Below are 25187 nucleotides of genomic sequence, written 5' to 3' on the forward strand. Positions count from 1 at the left end.
TGCCGGGGATTAAAAAGCTCAATAAATCACGTGCCGGCAGGTATCACACATTGGCGGTTGTGACGCATATTTTGAGCGACAGGGAGCTGCATCAGAGGGATGAAACAGCCACATGCAGCTCAAGAGCCACGGATTGCTGACCCCTGGTCCAGAATGATACAAAGTCTTCTGCTTGAGCAGGAGGTTGGATTAGAAGACCTCAAAGATCCCTTCCAAATGTGTTATTCTGTTATGACCTCTCCCCAGATCTCTCCGTCACAAACCAAATCTTTCACTGAAATCCCGGGACCCAAGATCCCTTTTTCATGGCATTTTGAAACTCACAAGTCTGTAGAGGTTGCACAACGATCGAACCACAAACTTCAATCTAGCTGAAAAGTGGGCGGGTAACTATTAATAGGCAGTTGGGTAGAATATCAATCATATGACTGTCTACAACACAAATGAAAAAGGAGAACTTCTCCCTCCCGTGATCAGTAATGCACACGATGCGAATTGTAGCATTAAAACTACAATAGTGCTCTACAGATGGGGGGGAGGGGGGATCCTGCTAATGACCAGAGAAGCCCTCATACATCAGGATTGGCTTGGAATAAACTTACATTTCCTCCAGGAAGTTCTGAAGCTGCATTCAGATCTCTATTCTCCTACCGAATCAAACATCGAATCACAGACAGTACTTAATGTGAATAATTAAATGCTTTAAGACTCTCCGAGGCAACCTCCTCTTATTTACTGAGGAAACACATAGTAATGTCTTTTGTTTTTGTGAATTTCATTACAGATGTGTCCACTTGGTTATCATGAAGATTATATTGGGTTTGAGGAAGGAGTATAACCCTTCTCACTGAAGCCATGATAACCTTGAAAAAAAGTCCCCTTCTGTGGCCATTACCAGAAGGTAAAGCTACCTGGAGTGATTGAGATTGGGTGACCTAGAAATTGTATGTATGTATGTATATATGTATGTCTGAATGAATGAATGAATGAATGAATGAATGAATGAATATCCTCTTCAAACTGAGCTCCACTCTTGATGATAATGGCGAGTCAACTTCCTATCTCCAATGGCTGCAAATTTCAATGACATTTGGTTTTCTTGCAACAGAAAAGGGTGGAAGAAAAAGCAATAGATAGACTTCTCCAAACTTTGAATAATGTTTCAGAGATCAAGGACAATTGCTGTCCAGCAATCAATTCTAATCTTCTAATACAACCTATTCAAAAAGTAAGGCCTAGCCTGATTTTCAGGGGGGGGATGTTTAAGCCTAATATAAGCCTTACCCCAAAAATAAAACCTAGTGGAGGAGCTTGGGCATGGCCAGCCCAGGAGGCAGGCCTTCCCTGGTCACCTTATGGCTGCTCGGCGGCCATAAGGTGACCAGGGAAGATCCGCAGGCCTTATTAACTGCGGCCTGCAGATCAGCTGATCCACTCTTGCCACCCCTAGCCCTGTCGACCTGGGACTGGGGGGAGGGGGATCGGCACTGGAGCTCCAAGCAGTGGCCGGTGCAGGCTCTGTCTGTACCGCCATGAAGCTAGGGGTGGCAAGAGTGTGCCAGAAACATCTCCAGGCGCCCGGTGACACAGAACTTCCAGCCCTTGCTGGATCAGCTGATCTGTGGGCCACAGTTAAGAAGCCGAGCAGCCATGAGGTGATTATGCTCCCCGCCTCCTGCATCCCCAAAAAATAAGACCTCCCTGAAAAAAGCTTAGCCGTTTTTTCAGGAGTCCAAAGAAAATAAGGCCTGGTCTTTTTTCAGGGAAACATGGTACATACATGAGGGGGGGAGGGGGAGAGACAGAGAGATGATAGATAAAGAGATAGATAATGTACACTATATGAATACAAGGGGATTAAATGGATTTAGTTAAGGTTATATTAAATTATACTTTGGGTTTTATCTGGTCTTCCTCACTTGGGGCTCCAGGTTTTCTTGACTGTTGAAATTCGAAGGAACAGATGAGGCGTGAGTCAGCTGAGGTAAGCGAACAGCTATTATTGAGTAACAGCAACAGTTAACTATATACAGGGAGAGTTCAGCACCTCGCCCTGCTTGACAGTTATTTATGCGGGAGCTGTCAAGCAGGGTGACCAATAGGAGTGCCTCTGGCAGCCCGCGCTCACCCAACCACGTCTTAGCCAATCAGGCGCGGCTAGGCTGTTGCCGGATGTCAATCATAAGTCGAGGACTTGCGGCCGGTTGTAAGTCGAGGACTTTAGGACCGGTCGCAAGTCGAGGACTTAGCATCAACCAAGCCTTGTATTGGTTTTATCCAGAAAAAGATTGTAACTCCCAATTTCCAATGAGACAAGGCTAATGAATGCCCACACTTTTCTCTACACTGTGGATTGTGGGAGAAGTACAGTCAAAAAATGTCAGCTGGATATGAGATTCAGAGTGTCAAAATTCTCTCTGGAACAAAAAGAGATCTAGAGATTGACCATATATGCTCCAATCTGTTGTTTTTTGTGTGAATAGATTGCAGAACTGAAGTTTTTGCAGCCCCTAGTTTTTGCAGCTGGGAGTCATGGGTTCTATTGTACTCTGAGCCATAAATGCAGCCTTTCATGGATTCATGGCTGGGGAACGCTGGGAGTTGAAGTCCATACTTCTTAAAGTAACTAAGGTTGAGAAACATTGTCATAGATCACTACACATTGGCACGTTATGAGTCAGACAGTTCAGGAAATATTTTTACATCTCCTGACTTATTTATGGGTTGGGAGGCCTAAACATCAAGCAAGCTGTCCCAAGCCCTGTTGCGTAATTCCCCCAGACTTCTCTTCATTCATTCAGAACAGGGGTGTCAAACTCAAGGCCCACAGGTCGGATCCGGCCCACGGGGTACTTAAATCCGGTCCACAGGGCTGGCCTGGAAATGGTGCCTCTAGCGGCTAAAACCGGCCATGTGCGGGCCCCCTGTGCCTCATTTTCACCCTCCATGGCCTCCTGCAGTACTCTGCTGCCCAACAACAGGCCTGAAAATAAGGCCAAAACCAGGCTGAAAACAGGCCAAAAATGTCCCCAAAACAGGTCCAAAAACCGGAGTGAAAACAGCCTGCGCACAGCCCATTTTTAACTAGCAAAGTGCTGCATGAGGCCATGGAGGGTGAAAATGAGGTGCAAGGGGGCTGCACACTGACCCCGCATGCCCTGTTTTGGCCGGCAGGGTGCTGCAGAAGGCAGGCATTCCATAACACACACACACACCCAAACCAGCCCATGGAGGAAAACTACAATATTGATCTGGCCCTCAAAGAAATCCATTTTGACACTCCTGATTTAGAAGAATAGGAACATGCAAAATCCTGATGTGTGAAAAGTTTGCTTGGGAAAAGAAGAAGCTGGCTCAATCGACTTTCCTTGAGGGAAAAAAGCCCTTACATGCAACTCCAAGCTTATCAATGTAATCAAAATCCAAGCAATTTTAAGGATATGGTGATGGGATGGAACCTAATTGCTTCTTCATCCAAACCAAACAATATTGGACTTTTAAGCGCTCCTATGTTTATGCTCCCCAAACAGCAAATATTGTTGGCATCTAGGAAAAGCCAGCCTTGTCCTGCCCAGATGCTTTGGCAAAGTAAAAAATTTAGTCAGCTTAAATTCAGCAGCAGAAGCATCTCTGGGCTCCTGCTGAGCTAAAAAAAAAAAAAAAAAAAAAAAAGGAGCCAAAGCCCTGGGTGACGAAGTAAGCACCCGAGCGTTACCTGGATCACAGGGCATGAAATTAGCAGTGGCAAGCAGGTTGCAGCCAGGAATACCTCACCGTCGTGAGCTTATCTGCAGATAGCCAAGTTCAGAATCCTCCTCCTAATGACTCTGTGCAAGACCCATGAACTCTTCCCCTTTCTGGGGCTGCCCAGCCAGCTCCAAACCAAGCTGAAAAGATGGAGATTTCCACTGCTAGGAAAACCACCCGCTGTTGAAATTCACCATTAGGTTGACCTGACTTTGAACTGGTCACCCAGTGTTTACTTGGCTTCAAAAGAGATGATAAGGATTGCAGCAGCCAAGACTGCGTTCCTTTTTTAAAAAAGGAATTAGTTAGGGACTAATTGGATCGATTGTCCACATTTCCTATTAATGAAAACCATTCAGAAAAATCTTTCGATCTAACTGACTAGATCTTGCTAGCTATGCAAAATCTACAATAGTTGCGAGAGTGTCTCAACAATACAATAATTCAAAAGATAAGTTTTGCATCTCTAAAGCCTCAAATCAGTTTTGCACAGTCTGGACATTCCATAAACTAATTCTGATACTGTAGAAATGTAATCCCCCAAAATTGAGAATACTGTAAATCAGGCTTACAGGAGAATTGAAGGAATGCCTGGTTTCTTAAAAAAATGACCAAGTTCTTCATTGGAAATGCTTGTCTGTGTAACTCCATCTTCAGAAATATGTTTAAGACATTCCCATTGTTCAGTCCTCGCAGGCCGCCAACACTTCAGAACCAAAAGAAAATATCCTTTCACTTTGTCTCAGGCCCACCTTCCTCACAGGGTTATTGTTTGAGGAAAATAGGAGGAGGAAGGAGTATCATGTATGTTTGCTGCCTTGAGGTACTTCTAAAAGTAATAGAGGTGGGATAAAAAATAATAAAACCATTATGTTATGTTATGTTATGCCATATTTTCCTGAAAATAAGACCTATTCTAAAAATAAGCCCTCTGATGGCAAAATGGAAGCCAGGGGGTGCAATGCGCGTCAATCCAGAGACCTTTTCTTGGCTGCAGAGGCCTTTCCTGAAGGCCTCTGACAGCAAAACAGAGGCTGGGGCGACGCATGTAAGTGGCCGCAGAAATGGGCCGGCAGTTGGCTCCTGCTGAGTGGCACTGTTGGTGCCACCGCCACAAGGTGAATCAATGGAAGACAACAAGAAAATAAGGCCTGGTGTCTTTTTTGGTATATATATATTTGTGCTGATAAATAAATAAAGGGAGACTAGTATAGATCTATTTCAAGCTATTTAGCTCTCATCAGCTAGCCATACCCTTACTGGGATTCGAACCTGTGCTGTATTGCATCTTAGGCAAACGTCTTAGCCATTATGCCACAGGTCTCCTCCTTATCAGCTGAAGCCAGGGAAGAAGGTATATATTTAGGAGGTAGTGGGGGGTGGGGGTGGTCATGGTGAGCATGGCATCGGACTCGTGTCAGGGACTCCTTTGATGGCCAAGTGCTAAGGCAGGACTTCCCTGAGACCCTCCCTCACTCTCATTATAATCTCCTTCCTTCTTTCCTTCCCTTCTTTTTCCTTCTCTCTCCTTTCTCCTTTCTTCTTCCTTCCTCTCTTTCTTTATCTTTCCCTCTTGCTCTCTTCCCATCTTTCGTTTCCTTTCTTTTCTTTGTCTTTCCTCTTTCCCTTTCTCCTTTCCTGTGTCTTCTTGCATGCTCAAATGCAAAAGGGGAAACGTTTTTCCTTGTTTTATTTTTAGTTTGTTTTGATAGCCTTGTGCTAGCAAAAACGGAGCTTGGGGGGAGGCGCGTGCGCCCCCCTGCACCCCGTTTTTGGCTGCAACAGTCTCCTATAACCCTCTACCAGTGAAAACAGAGCTTCTTGAAAATGTGGTTTAGGTCTTTTCAGCAAGCAGCCAGGCTCCTGGCTGTGCAATCAGCTTCTTATGTTGACATATACGCACATTAGACTCCTCTGCTGGCATATGACTGGGGACCATCTAGCCATTTTATGACAACTCGGATAGAATGAAGCATAAAGATACAGTAAGTTCTAGTGTACAGTGGTTTTTAGAAGGGTAGTGATCCTGATCAGAAAATTGTATTTCTTTTTTTTAAAATAAACTTTTTTTTTTATTAAACAAACAACACACACACACACACAAAAACCATCATCACATACAGCATATCATTTGGTTACAACTGGTTTTGCATCCATATTCTCGAATAGCATTTACCATCACAGATTTTTCATCTAGTATAACTAAATACCTCACTTTCATTGTACAGTATATGTTCAATTACAATTAGCATTTTTTTTCCAATAAACCAAATTCCCTTACATTCTTGATTGTCTATTTGATAACAGTATACCTTTATATAATCACAAATCCCAATATGGAAAAAATTTACCAACCATTTATATTTGTATGTCACTATTTTCAATTATTGGTGGCATAATTCCACCAATCAACTATCGGGTATGCTTATGTTCATTATTGTCCTTGTACATCATACATTCAAACATAAATATTATTCCTTCATTTTTCAACAAAATATTCTAAATAGTCACTACATATATATACCAATTTTTTAATTATTCCCTTATTAAAATTATTTATCAACAACAAGAAAATTGTATTTCAAAGTGAAAGGTTCTTAAGTGGTTCTCTTAAATATACAGGAACCAGTCCAAAGACAAACAAAGCATGAAGCTAAAAAAAGGACTATTTTTGATTCATCACAAGATAACCTAAATTTGGCATAAAATCATTTTGTTCTCAGAGTTATGTAAATTAAGCAATTTTGACTAATTCTGGTTTACTTTGGTACTTCTGAAACACTGAAAACTATGGCATGCTAAAAAGGTTCTTATTCCTATCCCCTTATTAGAATTTGAGGCAAGATCTTCTGAAATTTTATTAGATAATCTCAACATACTTCAACTCTGTACTTAGAGCCCCAAGGTTTATGAACCTCAATTTTGTCACATTTCAACATATTATTTAATATTTGCTTATTCATATTATATTCATAATCATTTGCATTTTGCCTCCCAAAATTTCATCATGGTTACCAGTTTTTTCCTGAATGCCATCACTCTGCTAAACATGCCATCACTAAATAGCTAAACAACTAATTCCCACAACACTGTCAAATTATGTACTATGTATTACTATTACTATGTATTACTATTATTCTTCTCAGCCTTCCTAGTACCTATCTCCTCCCACATATGCCTATAACCATGTTGCTTGTATCTTTCAATTTATATTGTTTTATTTGTTTCCAATCACACTTGGCCAATACAGAATTCTGTTCTGTTCTGCTCTACTCTACTCTACTCTACTCTATATTGTGGTGTAAACAATGTACTTCTCTAAGCCTTACAAAGAGGGATTATGCAGCCTTTTCAACAATTCTCCCTTGTAATCATTTGGCAACTAGCATATATTATTTGTCTGCCACTCTTACATATTCTTACTGGCATAACCTTGTGACTCTCCTATGTTGGGTGTATGCAGTGGGAGCTACTATATTTGTGAAGACTCATCGCCCAAGTCTGTACATCCAGATGGAAAATATAGAGGTTTCCAGATGTGACTGAATTACAACTCTCAGTGTGATAAAATCTGCGGCAAATTGTAGTTTAGCAACAGCTGGACGGCAGAACTTCCTCATCCATTCGAGATCATGTGAGCAGCTTACACAATTATGGCAAGCTCCCTGCTACACACGCTTGTCAATCTGGAAATTAATAAAACAAACTGTAGTGGCGGAGCCAAGTAGTACTTTCTCATTCTTCCCACTTACAGAATTAAACTTCAGGGTGAATGAGCAGGAATGTAGACAAGTCATGCCCCCATTTTTTTTCAATCAGCAGACTAAGAGATAGAACCATAACATTATAAACAACACATTTAATTTTCCAGGCCTAACGCTGGCAATTTCCGTAAGCATATAAATTCACAAATGACTTAGGGCCATGATGGCAAACCTATGGCATTCGTGCCACAAGTGGCACGCGGAGTCATATTTGCTGGCACACCAGCCCTCAGCTATTTTTTGGCATTCTGAAGGGCTGGGGGAGGTTGTTTTCACCCTCCCCAAGCTTCTGGAAAGCCTCTGGAACCTGGGAAGGCTGAAAACTCTCCCCCAATGCAGGGAGGGGGCACATGCACGGGGGGGACGCACATGGTCAGGTGGGGTGCATTCCATTGTGGGTATGGGCATGCACTCAGGCGTAATAGCGTGCACACAACAGTGGTGGGTTCCGGATCCCATTGCAACTGGTACAGTGCAACGGGGCCCGGCATCCACATGAACATGCACAGCACGTGCATGCGTACGTCCTTACCTCCTACGACCTTCCGGGACACCTCCGCGATGCTTCAACTGCTCAGCGGAGCGTTGCGCAGGCGCCGTACGCTCCATGCACGTGCGTGGAAGCGCTGAAGAGCTCAAATACCAGTAAGGAGCGTGAGCGGGCGAGCCCTCCGGAGCCCCGTACTGGAACGGTATCCGGTGCTCCCGGCAGGCACCAGTACACCCGTACCGGAATGTACTAGTCATAACACACCACTGGCACACACACACAATTTTGGTAAGCCTTTACAAAAAGGTTAGCCATCACTGAGTTAGGGTCCCTCTTCTCCTGTCCATTCCAGCCCCTTCAATTTCCTTATCAAAAGGCAGCTGGACTTTGTTTTTTTCTTGAAGACATTTCACTTCTTATCTAAGCAGCTTCTTCAGTTCTGACTGAATGCTGGAGGATGGAAGGATTTATATTCTCTGCAGTCACCTGGTCATTAGCACTCTCTGAGAACTACTGAGAAAACCTGGAGGTTTAGTTGTGATAATCCAAGTAGCCTCAACAACTCCCAGAGAGAGGGTGAACTCACTGCAGGACAACTCGCTGTGGGACAATTTAGTAATTCTATTTAATTATTTAAAATAAATAAAAAATTATTTTAATTTTTGACATTCACATTTTATTCTATCCTTCCTTTTGCATCCTTTCTTTAATGATTCTATCCCATCATTTTTTTAAAATATTAGTGTAACTCTTGTCCCCTGTGGTGAGATGGCCATGGCAAGTTGGCTGTGGTGAGTTGTCCGTGGCAAATTGTCACAGACCCCAGAGAGAATGCTAATGACCAGATGACTACCAGGAATATAAATTATTCCATTTTCCATCATTCAGTCAGAATTGAAGAAGCTTTTAGGATGAAAAGTGAAAGATCTTCAACAAAAAACAAAGAAAGTCCCGTTGCCCTTTGAAAAAGCACCTTTGGGACAACTGTTACCGGGATGACAGAGAATCTCCAGAGACATCCTTATCAAAACCATTTGCAATCTTGTTGTCACCGTTCCAAGTAATACACCGACAGCAAACAGAACTTCGAGATAAGTAGGTTCCTCAAAGAATAGTTTTATTGGACATACCATATTGGCACAAGCTGGTGAAAACCAACTCTGAATATTCCCGCGGTTTTCATCTAATTAAAAGTAAAAGTTTTTCCCCTTCCCCAAACAATCAGTCACATGGTCCAATCAAGGTATCATCCGGTTGCCTGGCAACTTCACTCCTCCTCTCTCCAACCACCTGTGGAAGTGTCCTTGGTTCCCAGGAGAAAGTATTTTGTTTTGGCTACCAAAACCCCAGCTATCTCTATTCCCCCCTCTCTATCCCTCAGCCCCAATGTGGCAACATTGAAGACTCAAAATGGTCAGCTTCAGAGTTGACACTTGTTAGATTATGTAAACCTGAAGAAGGGGTAATTGAAAAATGAGCAGTATCCAGCAATAATCCTTTAGCAACATGACCTGGGTTATCTTTTTTGTAGACAGACATAACTCTGATACACATGAGGAAAGGTACATAGAAATCATTTGGAATGCGCAGAACAATTCCGTTTATGTCACTTCACCTGCTTTCTTTGATAATTCAAGAGCAGAAATCTTTAAAAGTAGAAATAGAGGAGGAGAATGATTTAGAAGGGTAACAATAGGCTTTCAAAGTAAATTTTCATTTCCCCCCACTATGCCATAGGCAATTGCAGTGCTAGAGTGCTGTTTTCCCAAGCACAAACTTGCATTAATGGCTCAAAAGGAAAGAGACAGAATTAGTTTTAATCAAATTTAATCTGGAGCTACATCTTCCTGCTACAGGAAATCAGGCGATAGTGCATGGAACACACATACAGAGACTACACAATTCTAGTAAAGTCTGTTCTGCACTAATAAGTGCCTTGATTAAATCAAAATGGACAAGCGCTGATTTCAATGCGACTTAAATAGTGCTTAAAATTTCAGCCTGAAGTTTCTTTTCCTTTTGTATTTTTTAAAACTCGGCGTAACATCTCAGTCTCTAGAGAAACTCATTTACTGTATTTATTCAAGAGGAAGATGAGCTAAATTTCCTCTCTGTACTCAAGGCAGGTAGCACGAGCATCTCACCGTGTTTTCCCCCCCATAACCAACCTCTGAGTAGATTTGGCTGGGCAAAATGAATGGCTAAAGAGATTGCAGATTCCAAGGCTAAGGATGGACTTGAACATGGCTCTCCATAGCTTTAGTCCAACTATACGGTAGCGGCCAAAATTGTGGAAACCTTTTAGGAAAAGTGTATTTTTGAGGTTTGATGGCTAATAACACTATTTTTGTTTGCAGTAGTACCATAAAATCATATCATATCAATGGAAAGACAATTTAATGAAGAATGTAATGCCACAAAGTTTGTTCAATTATCTGTATTCTATGAAAAGTTATAGCCAAATAACAGAAAAAGGAAGCACAACCTGCTTAGGTTTATATCAAGTAGCTTTCCTTCATCTGATTGTAGTAGCTAATGAGCATGAGTGTTTAGAGAGCCAATCAGGCGTCATCTTGTTTAGGCAATAAGCCAATCAGATCACAATAGGATTCTTTTTCACTGGCAGAGAGCTGCAGGAGGCCATTGCGACTGAAAACAACCCGCGAGGGCCACACGTACTCCCACCAGCTCTATTTTTGCTGGCAGAGGGCAGCAGGCTGTTGCAGCCGAAAATGGAGATCAGAAGCCCATTTTTGCTGGCAGAGCACTCGGACCATAGGTGCTGCCCCAACACAAGTGATGTCAAGCTGGCCACGCCCCCCACGCCTTCCCTCAAGGTCAAACATAATCCTGATGCAGCTCTCAATGAAATCGAGTTTGATATCCCTACTGTCGATCAAAAAGAGCATATGGGGTTGCAGGTGTGTGTGAGAGTACTATGCCAATTGGAGATGGTGAACTGGAGAGTGACATGGGTCAGGAATGGTGTAGAGGAAGCCCAAAAGGCACTGAATGGGTTCGGTAAGGTTTGTGTGAGGGCCACAAATTGGGAAGGATGCATGGGGAAGGTGTATGAGTGTGTGCAGGAAGTGCTTAATGAGTAGAGGAAGCCACATGGGAGGTGGCATGGGTCAAGGAAGGTACACAGGAGGCAGCATGAGTCAGGGGAGTATGCTGGGTCCATGGCCTCCCTTCCTCTTTGTTCTTCCCGTCTCTTTCCCTCCCTTTCTTCACCCTTCATGTTTCTTTCCATGTTAAAACAGGTTAAGTGACTGTTGCTGGGTAAGGAGTAAGTGAGGGATTGCAAGATTGGCTGGGAAATTGTCACAGAATGTGACCATAACAGCAGTCAGTAACGATCACAACCTCACCAATTTTCATTCCCTCTGGAGTCATGTGTCCCAGATTTTGGACTGGGACACATTCTGTAAGAAAACCCATTTGAGGTACCCTGGTTCCAAAAATGGTTGCCCTATGATGCACTTTTTCACTCGGTTAAAGGTCATGACAATGGCAGTTTCACTAGTACAATGTTTAGGAAAGGCAAGTTAAAGTGGAGTTGTAGAAGGAGAAGCCAGTTCATCATTTGTCTCATTCCCGGCATCTCCTTTTTTAGCTGCTATGCAGTTGTGAATTGAACGGAATATGACGAATTAAATTTTCTCCACCAGATTGCCCAGAAAAAAAGTGTGAACAAAGAATAATAATGCCTCTTTTGCTAAGGAAAGAGAAAATTCTGAAAAACTCAACGTTTTGCTTCTCTTCGTCTAAATGCAGATTCCATCCTGCTCCTCAGTTAATCTTCCTCAAACAAAAGATCCAGGAGCAAGACACGTCTTTGAGGGATTGAAAATGGATTGCTAGCTGGAGATCCATTCTCACCCAATTGTTTTTTTAAAAAAATATATTAATATAGACAATCCATCTAGCATTAAACAGTGTGTCATCTGGGTAACAAATATTTTGTGCAATAGTAGTTAAAATTTCCAATCATATTCATTATTTGATCTATTCCTAGCTTAATACCAATACCTTAAATGTCTAATACTATAACAATCCTCTTCCTGATTTATTTAACTCTATTAACTATGTTAACTCTATTGATACATTTTCTATATTTTACACATCTACTTTAACTTCTAGTTCTTATATTTATTCTCTAACCATTGATAAAATGATTCCCATATAGTATAATAATAGCAATAGCACTTAGCAGTGGTGAAATTCAAATTTTTTTGTTACTGATTCTGTGGGTGTGGCTTGGTGGGCATGGCAGGGGAAGGATACTGCAAATTCCCCATTCCCACCCCACTCTGGGGCCAGCCAGAGATGGTATTTGCCAGTTCTCCAAACTACTCAAAATTTCCGCTACCGGTTCTCCAGAACCTGCTGAATTTCACCCCTGGCACTTAGACAGATACCGCTTCATAGAGGTATGCCCTCTCTAAGTGGTTTACAGAGTCAGTATCTTGCCCCCAACAATCTGGGTTCTCATTTTACTCACCTCAGAAGGATGGAAGGCTGAGTCAACCTTGAGCCAGTGAGATTTGAACTGCCGAATTGCAGTCAGCAGTCAGCTGAAGTAGCCTGCAGTACTGAACTCTAACCACTGCGCCACCTCAGCTCTAAATCAGTTTGTTCTTTCTCTTTAATTTGCCAGTGTTAATCTCTGGCATTCTTACCCAATTCTTACTACTGGGATGACCACAGGCTAACCGATGGGACAACAGCTCTTGCATCTTGTCTACAACATCCCTCAGAATGGGTTTATGAGATCATCATTAGGTCAAATGCATCATTTCTACAGGTCTCAAAAAAAAAACCTGGTGATAGGCATCATATGGGATGATAAGTAAGAAGGGGGAAGGGAATTTCTATTTTGCAGAACTAAGAAGGAACAACTGTAGAGCCAGCAAAGCCCTCATAAATAACAATTAAAGGCCAGGACACATTTATGGGAGGATGTCAGAATATGACCTCAAATGTTAGCTTTTGGGGAGAGGGAAGGTGAAGATACAGACCTCCCCTCCAGAACCAATTTCCTTTCCCAAATAAGCAAGAGATAATAAAAGCTTTACAGTCATGGAAGACATAACCAAAGGCACTCAACCTATTTTCTGTTAATCAACAGCCAAGAAACAGTTGGAATTTACAGAGGAGGAAGATGTGAAACCCTGCCAGGAGAAGAGAAGGTAGGAAAGAAAAAGCAACAAAGCCATCATAGCTTGATGTCATGTTTTGTCACTTCCTTGTCAAGGAACAAAGAAGCGCTTTCGAATGAAGAGGACACACACGTAGCAGTTGCTAGCTGTACTTTAAAGCAGGGAGGGGGTAGGTGGGTGGGTTCCAAACTTGAAGATGGGTGAGCTTCCACAACTCCTCAACCAGTGCAGTGGAGAGCTGAAGTCCACAAGTCTTAAAGTTGCCAAGTTTGGAGGCTCCTGCTTTAAAGCAGCTGCCTCTTTAAAGCAGCTACATCTTTGAAGCAGCTACATCTTTGAAGCAGCTGCCTCTTTTCCTGGCTCACACAGCTGTTCTCATTGCAAATAGCAATCCTACAAAAAGACATTGCAGATACATGTCACTTGAACATTCCCATATATTCCAGATCTTTTTTCCCCCTCACTTTTGAATCTAAAGCACTGCCAAGGTGTAACCCTGACTATATTTATGAACACAATACATCTGTGCAGTTTGCTACAATGTTATTAGGTAAGAATCGTTGACTGCTCTAGGAATGCACTTCAAAAACAATGCATGTTTACATCAAATGTTCAAATAATGCTCTTTATCCTGAAAATATTGCCATAAAACATTCTAAAAATTGTAAAATGCGAATGCAAAAAAGCAAATTTAAAGAAGACAAGTGTCCGAGAAGTGGTAAAACCATTACTGAACAGTGTTCACTATACATTTACTAGAACAAAACTTGAATAGAGAAAACAGGAAAAAAAAATCTCTATTATTATTAGAAAGATGAGAAAAGAAGACAATCATAATGATAACATAAAAATATACTACAATTGTGAGGCAAATCGTATTAGAAATTATGAGACCAAATTCCAGTATAGGGTAGGTATTTCATTCATAAACAAGGATTAAGAGAGTTATTTCACAGTTCTAAGTTGTAAATATTGCCAAACCTACCGTGTTTCCCTGAAAATAAGACAGGGTCTTATTTTCTTTTTACCCACAAAATATGGTTTGGGCCTTATTGTGAGGGGAGGGTTTATTGTTTTGGGGTTGCCAGGCGGCTGCTCTCTTCCGAGTGGGCTCCCAAAGAGCCGGGCACAGCCTCAGGGGTGAATGGCTGTTTTGTGATGTTGCAGCAGCGCAACACAACAGCCATGAAGCGACCACACTCACGAGCAGCTATCTGGCAAACCCCCTTTCCAGCTAGATTTATATAGTTGGGTGGCCAATACATTTTAAAAAATGCATAATACAGGTAGTCCTTGACAATTATGATCACATAATTGGCCAAAAATTATATTGCTAAGTGAGTTTTGCCCCATTTTACAAAGTTTTTTTGGCCACAGTTGTTAAGTGAATCACTGCAGTTGTTAACTTAGTAACAGGGTTGTGAACTGAATCTGGCTTGCCCATCAACTTTGCTTGTCAGAAGATCACAAAAGTTGATCACATAACCCTGGGACACTGCAACTGTCATGAATATGGGTCATTTGCCAAGCATGTGAATTTTGATCAGATACTACAATGGACGTGTTGGAAGAAATATCCATCTGGTTCAGTTCCAAGCCGGGAGAAAGATACTGGAAACATAGAGGCTGCTTGGAAAATGGTTTAATGACGAACAGAGCCACCAGCATTCATGGTTCTGGCCAGCTGAACACATGGAGTGAGTGGCATCTTCACCCATAATGCAATGCATGCATGACAATTCTCCCCCACCCACCCTGTGCATGCACGTGTGATCCATGCTCTTCCCCACCCTCCCCGCACATGCACGTGCGCCCTTATGCTTTCCCCACCCCCTGCTCATGTGTGCACAGCCCCCGCTCCCATGCATGCGGGCCCCTCCCCTGCATCCCATTTTGGGCTTACTAGTCCTCCTTGCAACTTCTGGGATCAAAAAATGGGCCGCAGGGGGGTGCTGCTCCCCCCACGTTCTTCCCGCCCCCACATATACACACACAATCCCCCCACCCTCTTGTGCGGAACCCAACCCATCCACCCCCATGTCCATACGTCTCCCGCATGTGTCCTGCCTCCCACGCATATGTGGCAGAGATCCGAAAATCAGCAGGAGGTGTGCGCGCATGTGGGGTGGAACTGAGCTGGGGGTCAACTCGCAGCAATAGGGTGTTCGTATGAAAATCAAACAGTGCTGGATGATATTTTCTATCACACCATCAGCAGCAACAGCAGCCTGATTGCACTACTTGGCTTCCTCCTTACACCGGAGATCTTTAGCAGGAGTAAAACCTCCCTAGGCCTTCCAATCACTACAGAAATATCGCATGCTTAACAGGTACTATAAAAAAAAAGCTGCAAGGTTCCAGAAGTGCTGAGGAGAACAGGTATGGAAGGGGGAAAAAACTACTTTGTACTTGCTGTTTCTCCTTGCAATTCAGCATCAGGAGGAAATAAATTTCAGGCAGAGAAGAGGTGCCTGGAATTTTAAAGGACGTTGGCTGCAAAAGGTGCATTGTTGGCTTTAGTATTTCATAAAGGGAGGACAAATCCTTTTTTTTTTTAAGGGCCAATTCGGTTTTACTGTGCCTATCCGTCCTTTATCATGCTTTTCCCTAAAGCTATCAAATGCCAGCCTGTTAGTGGTCCAATATTTCTTCCTAGCCTCCCGAAAAACAGTGAAGAATATTGCCTTAAGTGCTGGGATAGGATGAGTTGACGGCATGTCGGAAGATTGACTTCCTGCCAGATTTTTGTTTTTAGTGTTTATGGTTTTAAGACTTTTATATGATTTTAATTTTTGATTGGGGGTCTCCCAGAGTTTGATGTAAGATGGAGGAAGGAAGGAAGGAAGGAAGGAAGGAAGGAAGGAAGGAAGGAAGGAAGGAAGGAAGGAAGGAAGGAAGGAAGGAAGGAAGGAAGGAATAACCAACCAACCAACCAACCAACCAACCCTATTTTTCGGACTATAAGATGCACAAGAGTATAAGACACACTAAGATTTTGAAGAGGTAAATTTTTAAAAAAGTTTTTGCACTCTGCAGGCCTCCCAAACCCTCTGCACGCCCTGTTTTTTGCAAAAAACAGGCCATGCATAGGCTTTGGGGGTTTGTAGAGTGCTCCTGGGGACGGGGGGGTGGGATGGGGCAAAAGCGAACAAACTATGGCTCATTTTTGCTTGTTTTTGCCCTCCCCAGCCTCCAGGAGCACTTTGCAGGTCTCCCAAACCCTCTGCACTTCAATTTTTGTGAAAAACAGGATGCTCGGAGGCAAAGTTTTGGGAGCCAAAAATGCTGCATTCAGTGTACAAGACTCACCCAGATTTTCATCCTCTTTTGGGGGGGGGGGGAAGGTGTCTTATACTCCAAAAAGAAGGCAAGTAAATATTACCTAATGGAGTGCCAGTTAATAAGATACTGAAGGAGTTGCTACATATATGATAAATAAGTACCTTCACTCTTTTTTTATTTTTTATCCCATTTATTATTTTTATAAATAACGTAAGGTGGCGAACATGCATAATATTCCTTCCAGCATTTACTTTCTATGCAACAACAACCAACCGTGTGCGATGAGTTGGACTGGCCCAAAGTGACCCAGCAGGTTGCTTTCATGCCTAAGGCGGGACTACAACTCACAATCTCCTGGTTTTAGCCTGCTGCCTCAACCACTACATCAGGGGTCGGCAACCTTAAACACTCAAAGAGCCACAAAGGTCCTAAACGGAAGCTCGCCATTCAATTCTGGAGCTGATGGAAGTCCGGTTCCCCCACCATAGAGTCTCCTCCTAGTGCAGCATCCTTTTTCCTCTGCTGACTGGAAGTCCGGTTCTCCCACCATAGAGTCTCCTCCTAGTGCAGCATCCTTTTTCCTCTGCTGACTGGAAGTCCGGTTCTCCCACCATAGAGTCTCCTCCTAGTGCAGCATCCTTTTTCCTCTGCTGACTGGAAGTCCAGTTCCCCCACCATAGAGTCTCCTCCTAGTGCAGCATCCTTTTTCCTCTGCTGACTGGAAGTCCGGTTCCCCCACCATAGAGTCTCCTCCTAGTGCAGCATCCTTTTTCCTCTGCTGACTGGAAGTCCGGTTCCCCCACCATAGAGTCTCCTCCTAGTGCAGCATCCTTTTTCCTCTGCTGACTGGAAGTCCGGTTCCCCCACTATAGAGTCTCCTCCTAATGCAGCATCATTTCTCCTCTGCTGACTGGAAGTCTGGTTCCCCCACCATAGAGTCTCCTCCTAGTGCAGCATCCTTTTTCCTCTAACTGTCATAACTGAAAGCCCTATCAATTATGGAGCCAGCCGGCGACAGGGAGCCACAGCAGAGGGATGAAAGAGCCACATGCGGCTTCAGAACCGTGGGTTGCTAGCCCCTGCACTAGATCATATGGGCACTTATGTATATTTCCACCAGGGGTGGGTTCCGGCTACTGCTATTGCTGGTTCAATAAGGGATGTGCTGCATGCGCGCACTTCACATGTGCGCTTGATGCATGCTCTGCATGCATGCATAGTACCAAAAAAATGCTTCTGTGTATGCACAGAAGCCAAAAGCAAGATGGCGGCAGCCTAGAAAACCAGTTCGGGGGCATGGCAGGCCTGGGTCGCTGCCAGTTCCAGCAAGCCTGGCTGCCAAGCTACTATCTATTCAGCCGAACTGGGCCGAACCAGTAGGAACCCACCTCTGATTTCCACATATCTGTCTTTATCATATTTGTCTGCACAACACGCCAAAATTGACAGAGTGACCTCAAAGCAGCGTTTCTTGGTTCTGTGAAATGACCTTCAATCAGCCATATCAACAAGGCAACAAATATTATTAACTAGGAAGATGTTATTAAATTTCCATAAGACTAGCAGCCTCATTTCCACGTCGGTTGCAGAAAAACGGTACCAATTAATAGCAATAGCAATAGCAGTTAGACTTATATACCGCTTCATAGGGCTTTCAGCCCTCTCTAAGCAGTTTACAGAGTCAGCATATCGCCCCCACAGTCTGGGTCCTCATTTTACCCACCTCGGAAGGATGGAAAGCTGAGTCAACCTTGAGCCGGTGAGATTTGAACCGTCGAACTGCAGCTTAGCAGTCAGCTGAAGTGGCTGCAGTATTGCACTCTAACCACTGCGCCACCTTGGCTCTCTAACATGGAAAACAAAGGCTTCTAATCTTTAACACCCGAAATGGAGACTTGCTAGAGCGGTGTGATATGTTCTTTTGAATTTCTAGTCTTGTTTGAAAGAACGGAATGACCTTCTTCCCGTTATCACAACCACTAAGGGGCTCATCAGAAGATGGACCAAAGAGCTCCATCTCACTTTCCTATAGGAGACTGTTATTTACCCGTGGCTACTAGACAATTTACTAAAGGCAAGGCTGCACTACTACCAATATAATAATCGCAATGCCTGTGAGTTGGTGCACTGCTGTTCTTCTACTGCACCTCTGGGCTGCTTCGCCGTGATTCATTTCCAATGGTGGTTATAAGTCAGTGTCTGAGCCGTTATCCTAAATAAACAGCACTGCACCAAGTTGGCACATATCATTTCTTACTGACGTTTTGTTGCAAGCTGAACATCACTCCTATGTTAAATGAGGAGCCAGAGCCGCATGCCTTTCCACAAGTCTATTATACTCGTGCTCAGAAGCAAAACGGCCCCCATGACACCCACCAATGCAAAAGAAGCACGCGTCAGGAGAACCACCAAAATAACAGTGATGGCAATTCTAGAGAAGAGCTATAATCGTTTCCTGCTCGTGCTAGCAGGAATGTCTCTCACCAAGTTGACAAAACGAAGTCGCCGCTGGAAGTAGCCACTTTGTCGTTCATGCATATGTTCTACCGCGGCGGGAAACGACTTATCTCCATGCATCTCATCAACACCGGGAATAGGGAGCTAGGGAGTCCATCCGCAGATCTCTGCTTACGGGTGGATGCCTCTACTTAAACCATAATCACCCATCTCTCTAGTTTATTAACTCCGAACTCACATGCACAACACCCATGCTATCTACTCAGAGCTTTTGCCAAGCACTTCCAGTATTTTATATATCTCAACCATGGACTAAAATGGTCCGACTGAGATTGGCATATGTGGACCTGATGGGGGTAGATTGTAGGGGTGATGCAGAAATATAATTTTATATTATTTTATTCTATTTTACGTATCTGATATATTAAATTATTGTATTTTATCCCATAATTATTGTATTTTACCCTATTCTTATTTTAATTATTTTTTTACAGGATTTTATTGGTAATACATGTTTGAACCTTGTATTTTGATAGGGCCTACAGACTAAGTCCAGTTTGATGTTAATTTTTTTTTGGCAATTATACTGCTGCTGTTGTCTTCTATAACAACAACAATAATAACATTTAGACTTATATACCGCTTCACAGTGTTTTATATCCCTCTCTAAGCAGTTTATAGAGTCAGCAAATTGCCCCCAACAACTTGGTCCTCATTTTACTCACCTTGGAAGGATGGAAGGCTGAGTCAACCTTGAGCCTGGTGAGATTTGAACTGCCAAATTGCAGGCAGCCGGCAGTCAGCAGAAGTAGCCTGCAATACTGCACTCAAACCACTGCGCCACCGTGGCTCAAATTTCCCAGGAAAACCTAGACTCCTAAGATTCTAACTAAGCTTAGCTCTGCTTATGAATAAAGGCGAATATAAGTGTCCCAGGATAACGTTGCAGGATCCAATCTGGGTCTGTCACTGGGAACAAAGGCTTTGATTTCCAAGCTTTTGGACTCGTGCTGGAGGCCATCTTAAGGGAAGTTCTCTATAGCCACTCTAGCTCTGCTTGCTCATTGGTGTAGCCATCAACTCTATGATCATACTTCATTGAACAGCCATTTTAGTAATTCCTGGTTTTCAGGATTTATAGCCTCGTAAATTGGGAAAAAATATCCCAGAAGGAGGTAACTACAAATCATTTCCATTGCGGCACAGAAACCACACATTACCCAAAAATGTATATTACTCATTTTCCCACAATTTACTTGAAATGTATGGGTATTTTTTTCCCCTTCAACACAGCATTATTCGTCTAAGTAGGAAAACATGGCTTTTCAGTACAGTCACAAATCAAGTTAGTTAATTTAACCATGTCAGAGTTTGAAAAATGAATACAATAGTAGCATTCAACCATACAGTCAAGCTGGGGTAGACAAGCCAGAGAATGAAAGAAAAAAAAATAGATCACAACATGTTATAGTCGCCTGCTATGATAGATGTGTTAATGTTTACCATGAGAAGTTATTTACTTCCTTACTAAGAGTTTAAAAAACCAAAGGGGGGGGGAGGAGGAAAAATTAGGGGGGGGGAGTTACACCCCGCACTTGCCTTACCATACATTCTCAGGTGGCTTTTCATAGCAGGCTGTCTAGACCATGAATTGAGAAGTGACATCTTCCTAATTCGGCATGCCAAGAGCAGGGGCTCATGGCTGCAATAGGCTGCCTCTTCACACCTGCCAGGGCATTGGAAAAAGCCGTAAAATACTATAGGCAGCTTGAGTCGTTCCAAATAAGGCTGCTCTTTGGAAAAGAGAGGCCATAATTGGCACCTGTAGAGTTCTAGACCACATCTGGACTCTTGTTTTTATGTACCTACTTTGGCAAAGATGCCTGCAACAGCAAGGCGCACAATATTGGCTTATTAGAAGATGATGGCCTGATTTCCTTAAGTCTCTCCCTTCTCTTCTCTAGGAATAATCAATCTGTGAAAATCCTGTGAAATACACAGGTATTTAGTGCTCAGCTTCCAAGCAGCAACACATACAGATTCAGATTACACCAAAACCTGACAGAAAACTCTTTTTCCACAAAACTGTATGTTCTGGCTAGGAGGGGTATTGAAAGAAATAGGACTTTTCCTCTCCATGGGCCAGGTGAGTTGAAGAGAAAAAGCAAGCAGGACAGATTAGATTAACAGAGTCAGAAGGGACCTTGTAGGTCATCTAGTCCAACGTCAGGCACTATCTTTATGTTCACTGTATATTTTGAGACCCATCCATCCATCCATCTCCAGGGGCTAGTATTGATGAGCTTTGCTTTCTTTTCATATTCATTTTAATGCTTTAATGTCTAAGCCTGCACACGTGAGCAACTAGCTAATATTTCCAAGAGACATTTCAATCAGAAAGCAAACAGATATAGGCTTCTTACATTTTTGGAATTTAAGGTCCTAAATATCCTTTGAGGGCCTCTTCTCAAGATCCAGATTAATTTATTTGTTTATGCTTTTCTCAGTGTCGCACTCCAACAGCCAATCCTCACTGCTTGGGGCTATGCTGTCCGAACTTCGCTATAATCCTCCCTAGACTCTCTTGCAATGTGTCAGATAGGCCAGTAAGCCTCTGATGGAATTTGATAGCCCTTGCAAAAATTGGTTTCCCTAGACAGCTGCAGCAGCAGCAACTTTACAAACTCAGCAGCAAATACAGGAAGCATGAGTTTCTGAAAAGAAAGAAGGAGCCGCTACTTCATGTTAGATTTACGCAAAGCATTCAGAAGTGGGGCTTGGGACACAAAGCATGTTTTCAGGAGTGACGTACCCTTCCTGAAAGCAATAAAGCAGCTGTACCCTATGGAAGACTCACACTTGACTCCAAATCTTCCCCTAGCTGTGACTGAGCTGTGTCCACACACTATTATTTCACCAGCAGACTCAATACCGTCGTTTTTTGCGTGTGTGCAAACACACACAACCAATTGGAGAGTCATCGTAGGAGCCATGCCATGAAACAAACATGGTAGCTTTAACATTTCAAGGAAAGCTTGTTCTGCTAGCATGCATTGTGAATAACCTCCTCTCAAATGCTTTGTGTCGTCTAGCTACACACAAAGATAGGGCAACTGAATATAGTAAGTGTCTTTTGAAAATGTCTACCACCAAGGCCCCTGGGAAAGACACTAGGACCCTGATGGTGAACCTATGCCCTCTTTGTGGGCACACAATCTGTTGCCCAATTCAGCGCCACCACTGGGTGCCTCCTGTTGACCAACTGGTTATCGGGTTTCTGCCACACGTGCATGGGGGCAGGGCACACGTGCAGGAGTCATGCGCGCATGCATGGGGTCAGGGTGCGTGGGGTCATGTGTGCATGCATGGGTTGGGTGTGCATGCGCAGGGGGTTATGTGTGCATGCGTGGGGCGTGAGGAGCGTGGGGGTTATGTACGCATTCGCGGGGCAGGGAAGCGCTGGGGTTGCATGTGCATGCGTGGGGTGCACACGGGGTCATGCATGCATGCAGAGAGGGTGGGGGGCACGCATTGCATTATGGGTGCACACATGCGCACTTTCAGCACACGATGACAAAAAGGTTAGCCATCACTGCACTAGAAGGACTGTACTTGGAGGTGCGGCTGAATGGGAGCTTCAGTCCTTCCTGTAGAAACCACCTCAGAAGGCAGTGCTGAGCTATGTATGTTCACATTTAGTTTAATCAGCTCTCTCAGTATTTCTCTTTGCTTTTGCAGTTATTTTTTTAACCTATGCTATGTACAGTGTCTAAAGATACTGAACCTAATCCGGTAAACCGGACCATTGTGAAGTTTTGGTGTGCCAAAGGATTTTATCTTTGCCTTACTAGTAATTAAGTCTTGTGATCTGAATTCTTACCTCCATACTGAACAAATTTCTTAGTGTCTTCTTCTTCATAGACATTTTTAATAATGATATAAGAGGGGAGAAACCTGGAAGGCATAGATTTTTAATAATATGCATTGACATTGTGCTGACAATTATTATTTAATATCTAATTATTCATAAAGAAAGGTTATTTTGGAAAGTTATGAGTTCCGTGACATTTTAAATCCCTGGTTTATTTATTTGTATTGTATTATATTTGCTCTTTTTTCATATTTCTTGCTTGTACTTGTTTATACGTGTTCTTAGAGAAAGTAATAGTCAGTGAAGAAGCTAAAGTGGAATTTTAGAATTCTAACAAACAGGCACCTGCCAAATAGCATCCTAGATTTAACAACTGTCCATAAGAAAGACAAAAAAATTTGGATAATGGATGTAGCAATGCCAGGAGACAGCAGAATAGGAGAGAAGGAACTGGAGAAGATAACAAAATGCAAAGACCTGCAAATCGAAATGGAACAACTGTGGCAAAGGCAAACAAGGGTAGTACCAGTAGAATTAGGTGGCTTGGGTGCAATCCCAAAAGAGTTGGAACCCCATCTGAACACCATTGGGATTGACAAATTCATCATCAGCCAATTGAAAAAAGGCAGCTTTACTCAGAACAGCTTACATTCTGCCATGATACCTTTAACACATGAAACAACCACATCTGCCTATCCCAGGTTCTTGGGAAGGACTCAATAGGCAGACAAAATTGCCAAATCCGGTCTGAACATCTGTAGGACTGTGAGACGAACCATAATAATGACAAAGAATCAGCCAGCACTGAGTCTCTTTTATTGACCTTCTGGCTAATGGCCTATCGTATTTCATAGGGTTCTGTACTATTTCCCCACGCCATTAAACATTTACATAAATCCCCTGGAGATTTCTGTCAATAATAAGCAGACAAAACCGTACTGTCTCTCTTCTTCACGGGTCTTTAAACATTTAACAGAGATCTGTTAGCTACATCTCGTAGCATTGCTAGGGCAATAGAACTGACCTGGGAATTGGAGTTCAAGCTGTGTTGAATAGTAGCACTCCTCTTGAGAAAACAGGTTCATTTTTTTAAGCTTGTAGGCCCAGATATTACTAAACCCCAAGAGTATCTTTATTCTGCTTAGGCTGCTATGCCAAGCCTAAACAACTCAGGTTTGTCCAAGGAAGACCTATGCTTTAGATTCATATTGTCTGGACTACTTACATTACACGGTTAAGAAATCTCAGCAAATAGCAGTGCCAGAATAATCTTGTCTTTGTTTAGAACATAAAACACCACCAGGCAGAGTGGATTTGATTTATTGTATTTTCCCGAGTATAAGATGCTCCATTTTCCCTCAAAAAAGAGGATGAAAATATGGCTGCATCTTATACACTGAACACAGCATTTTTGGCCTCCCAAAACCTCACCCCCTTAACAAAAATGGACGTGCAGAGGCTTTGGGAGACCTGCAAAGTGCTGCTAGGGGCTGGGGAGGGCAAAAATGAGCAAAAAACAGGCCGTTTTTTGCTCGTTTTTGCCCCCCCAGCCCCCAGGAGCACTCTATAAACCTCCTAAAGGCTATGCATGCCCTTTAAAAAAAAACAACATATGTGCTAATCGTTCCAGACTCTAGGGGGCGGTGCTCATCTCCATTTCAAAACTAAAGAGCCAGCTCTGTCCAAAGAGATCTCCGTGATCATGTGGCTGGCATGACTAAACGCTGAAGGTGCACGGAACGCTGTTACCTTCCCACCAAAGGTGGTTCCTATTTTCTACTTGCATTTTTACGTGCTTTTGAACTACTAGGTTGGCATAAGCTGGGACAAGTAACAGGAGCTCACTCCGTTACGTGGCACTAGAGCTTTGAACCGCCGAACTGCCAACCTTTCTGATCAACAAGCTCAGTGTCTTAGCCACTGAGCCACCTCAGGGACCACTACATTCATAATTTTAAATCCCGTGGACCAGGGGTGGGTTTCTCGCCCCGTTCCAACCGGATCGGTTGGAACGAGGTCGGCGGCGTCCTCACGCACGCACGCGGCATCCTCACGCACGCGGCGCGCGCATGCATATTAGCGTCTGCGCGATGCTCCAGCTGCTCCTGGAGGATCGCGCAGGTGTTCTGCGCATGCGTGGAAAGCGCGAAATTCAAAAAAAACGGGTAAGGAGTGGGCGCGGGTGTGCGGGCGCGTGCGGGCGCGGGGGGGGGGGGGCTTCGCCGTTCCCGGAAGTTACTTACTTCCGGGTTCGGCGACCAACCGGATCGCAGGGACCGGTGCGAACCGGTTGAAACCCAGCCCTGCCGTGGACCACTAATATAATCCGCCTAATGAGCGGCAGGGTGGTCATGAGACTGGGTGGGCATGCATTCTTGCTATATAGCAGTGATGGCTAACCTTTTTGTCCTTGT

At 43.4% G+C, this 25187-nt stretch overlaps 1 protein-coding gene across 1 annotated transcript in view; it reads right to left on the reverse strand.

The window, feature by feature from the left end:
- The window catches only part of SLC29A3 (solute carrier family 29 member 3), a 54041-nt gene that overhangs the window by 19722 nt on the left and 9132 nt on the right, over positions 1 to 25187 (reverse strand). The gene's annotated exons all lie outside the window — the stretch shown is intronic.

Source organism: Thamnophis sirtalis, unplaced genomic scaffold, assembly GCF_051295495.1.
Source record: "Thamnophis sirtalis isolate CommonGarterSnake01/CBP01778 unplaced genomic scaffold, rThaSir2_p1.2 scaffold_15, whole genome shotgun sequence".
Lineage (NCBI taxonomy): Eukaryota > Metazoa > Chordata > Lepidosauria > Squamata > Natricidae > Thamnophis > Thamnophis sirtalis.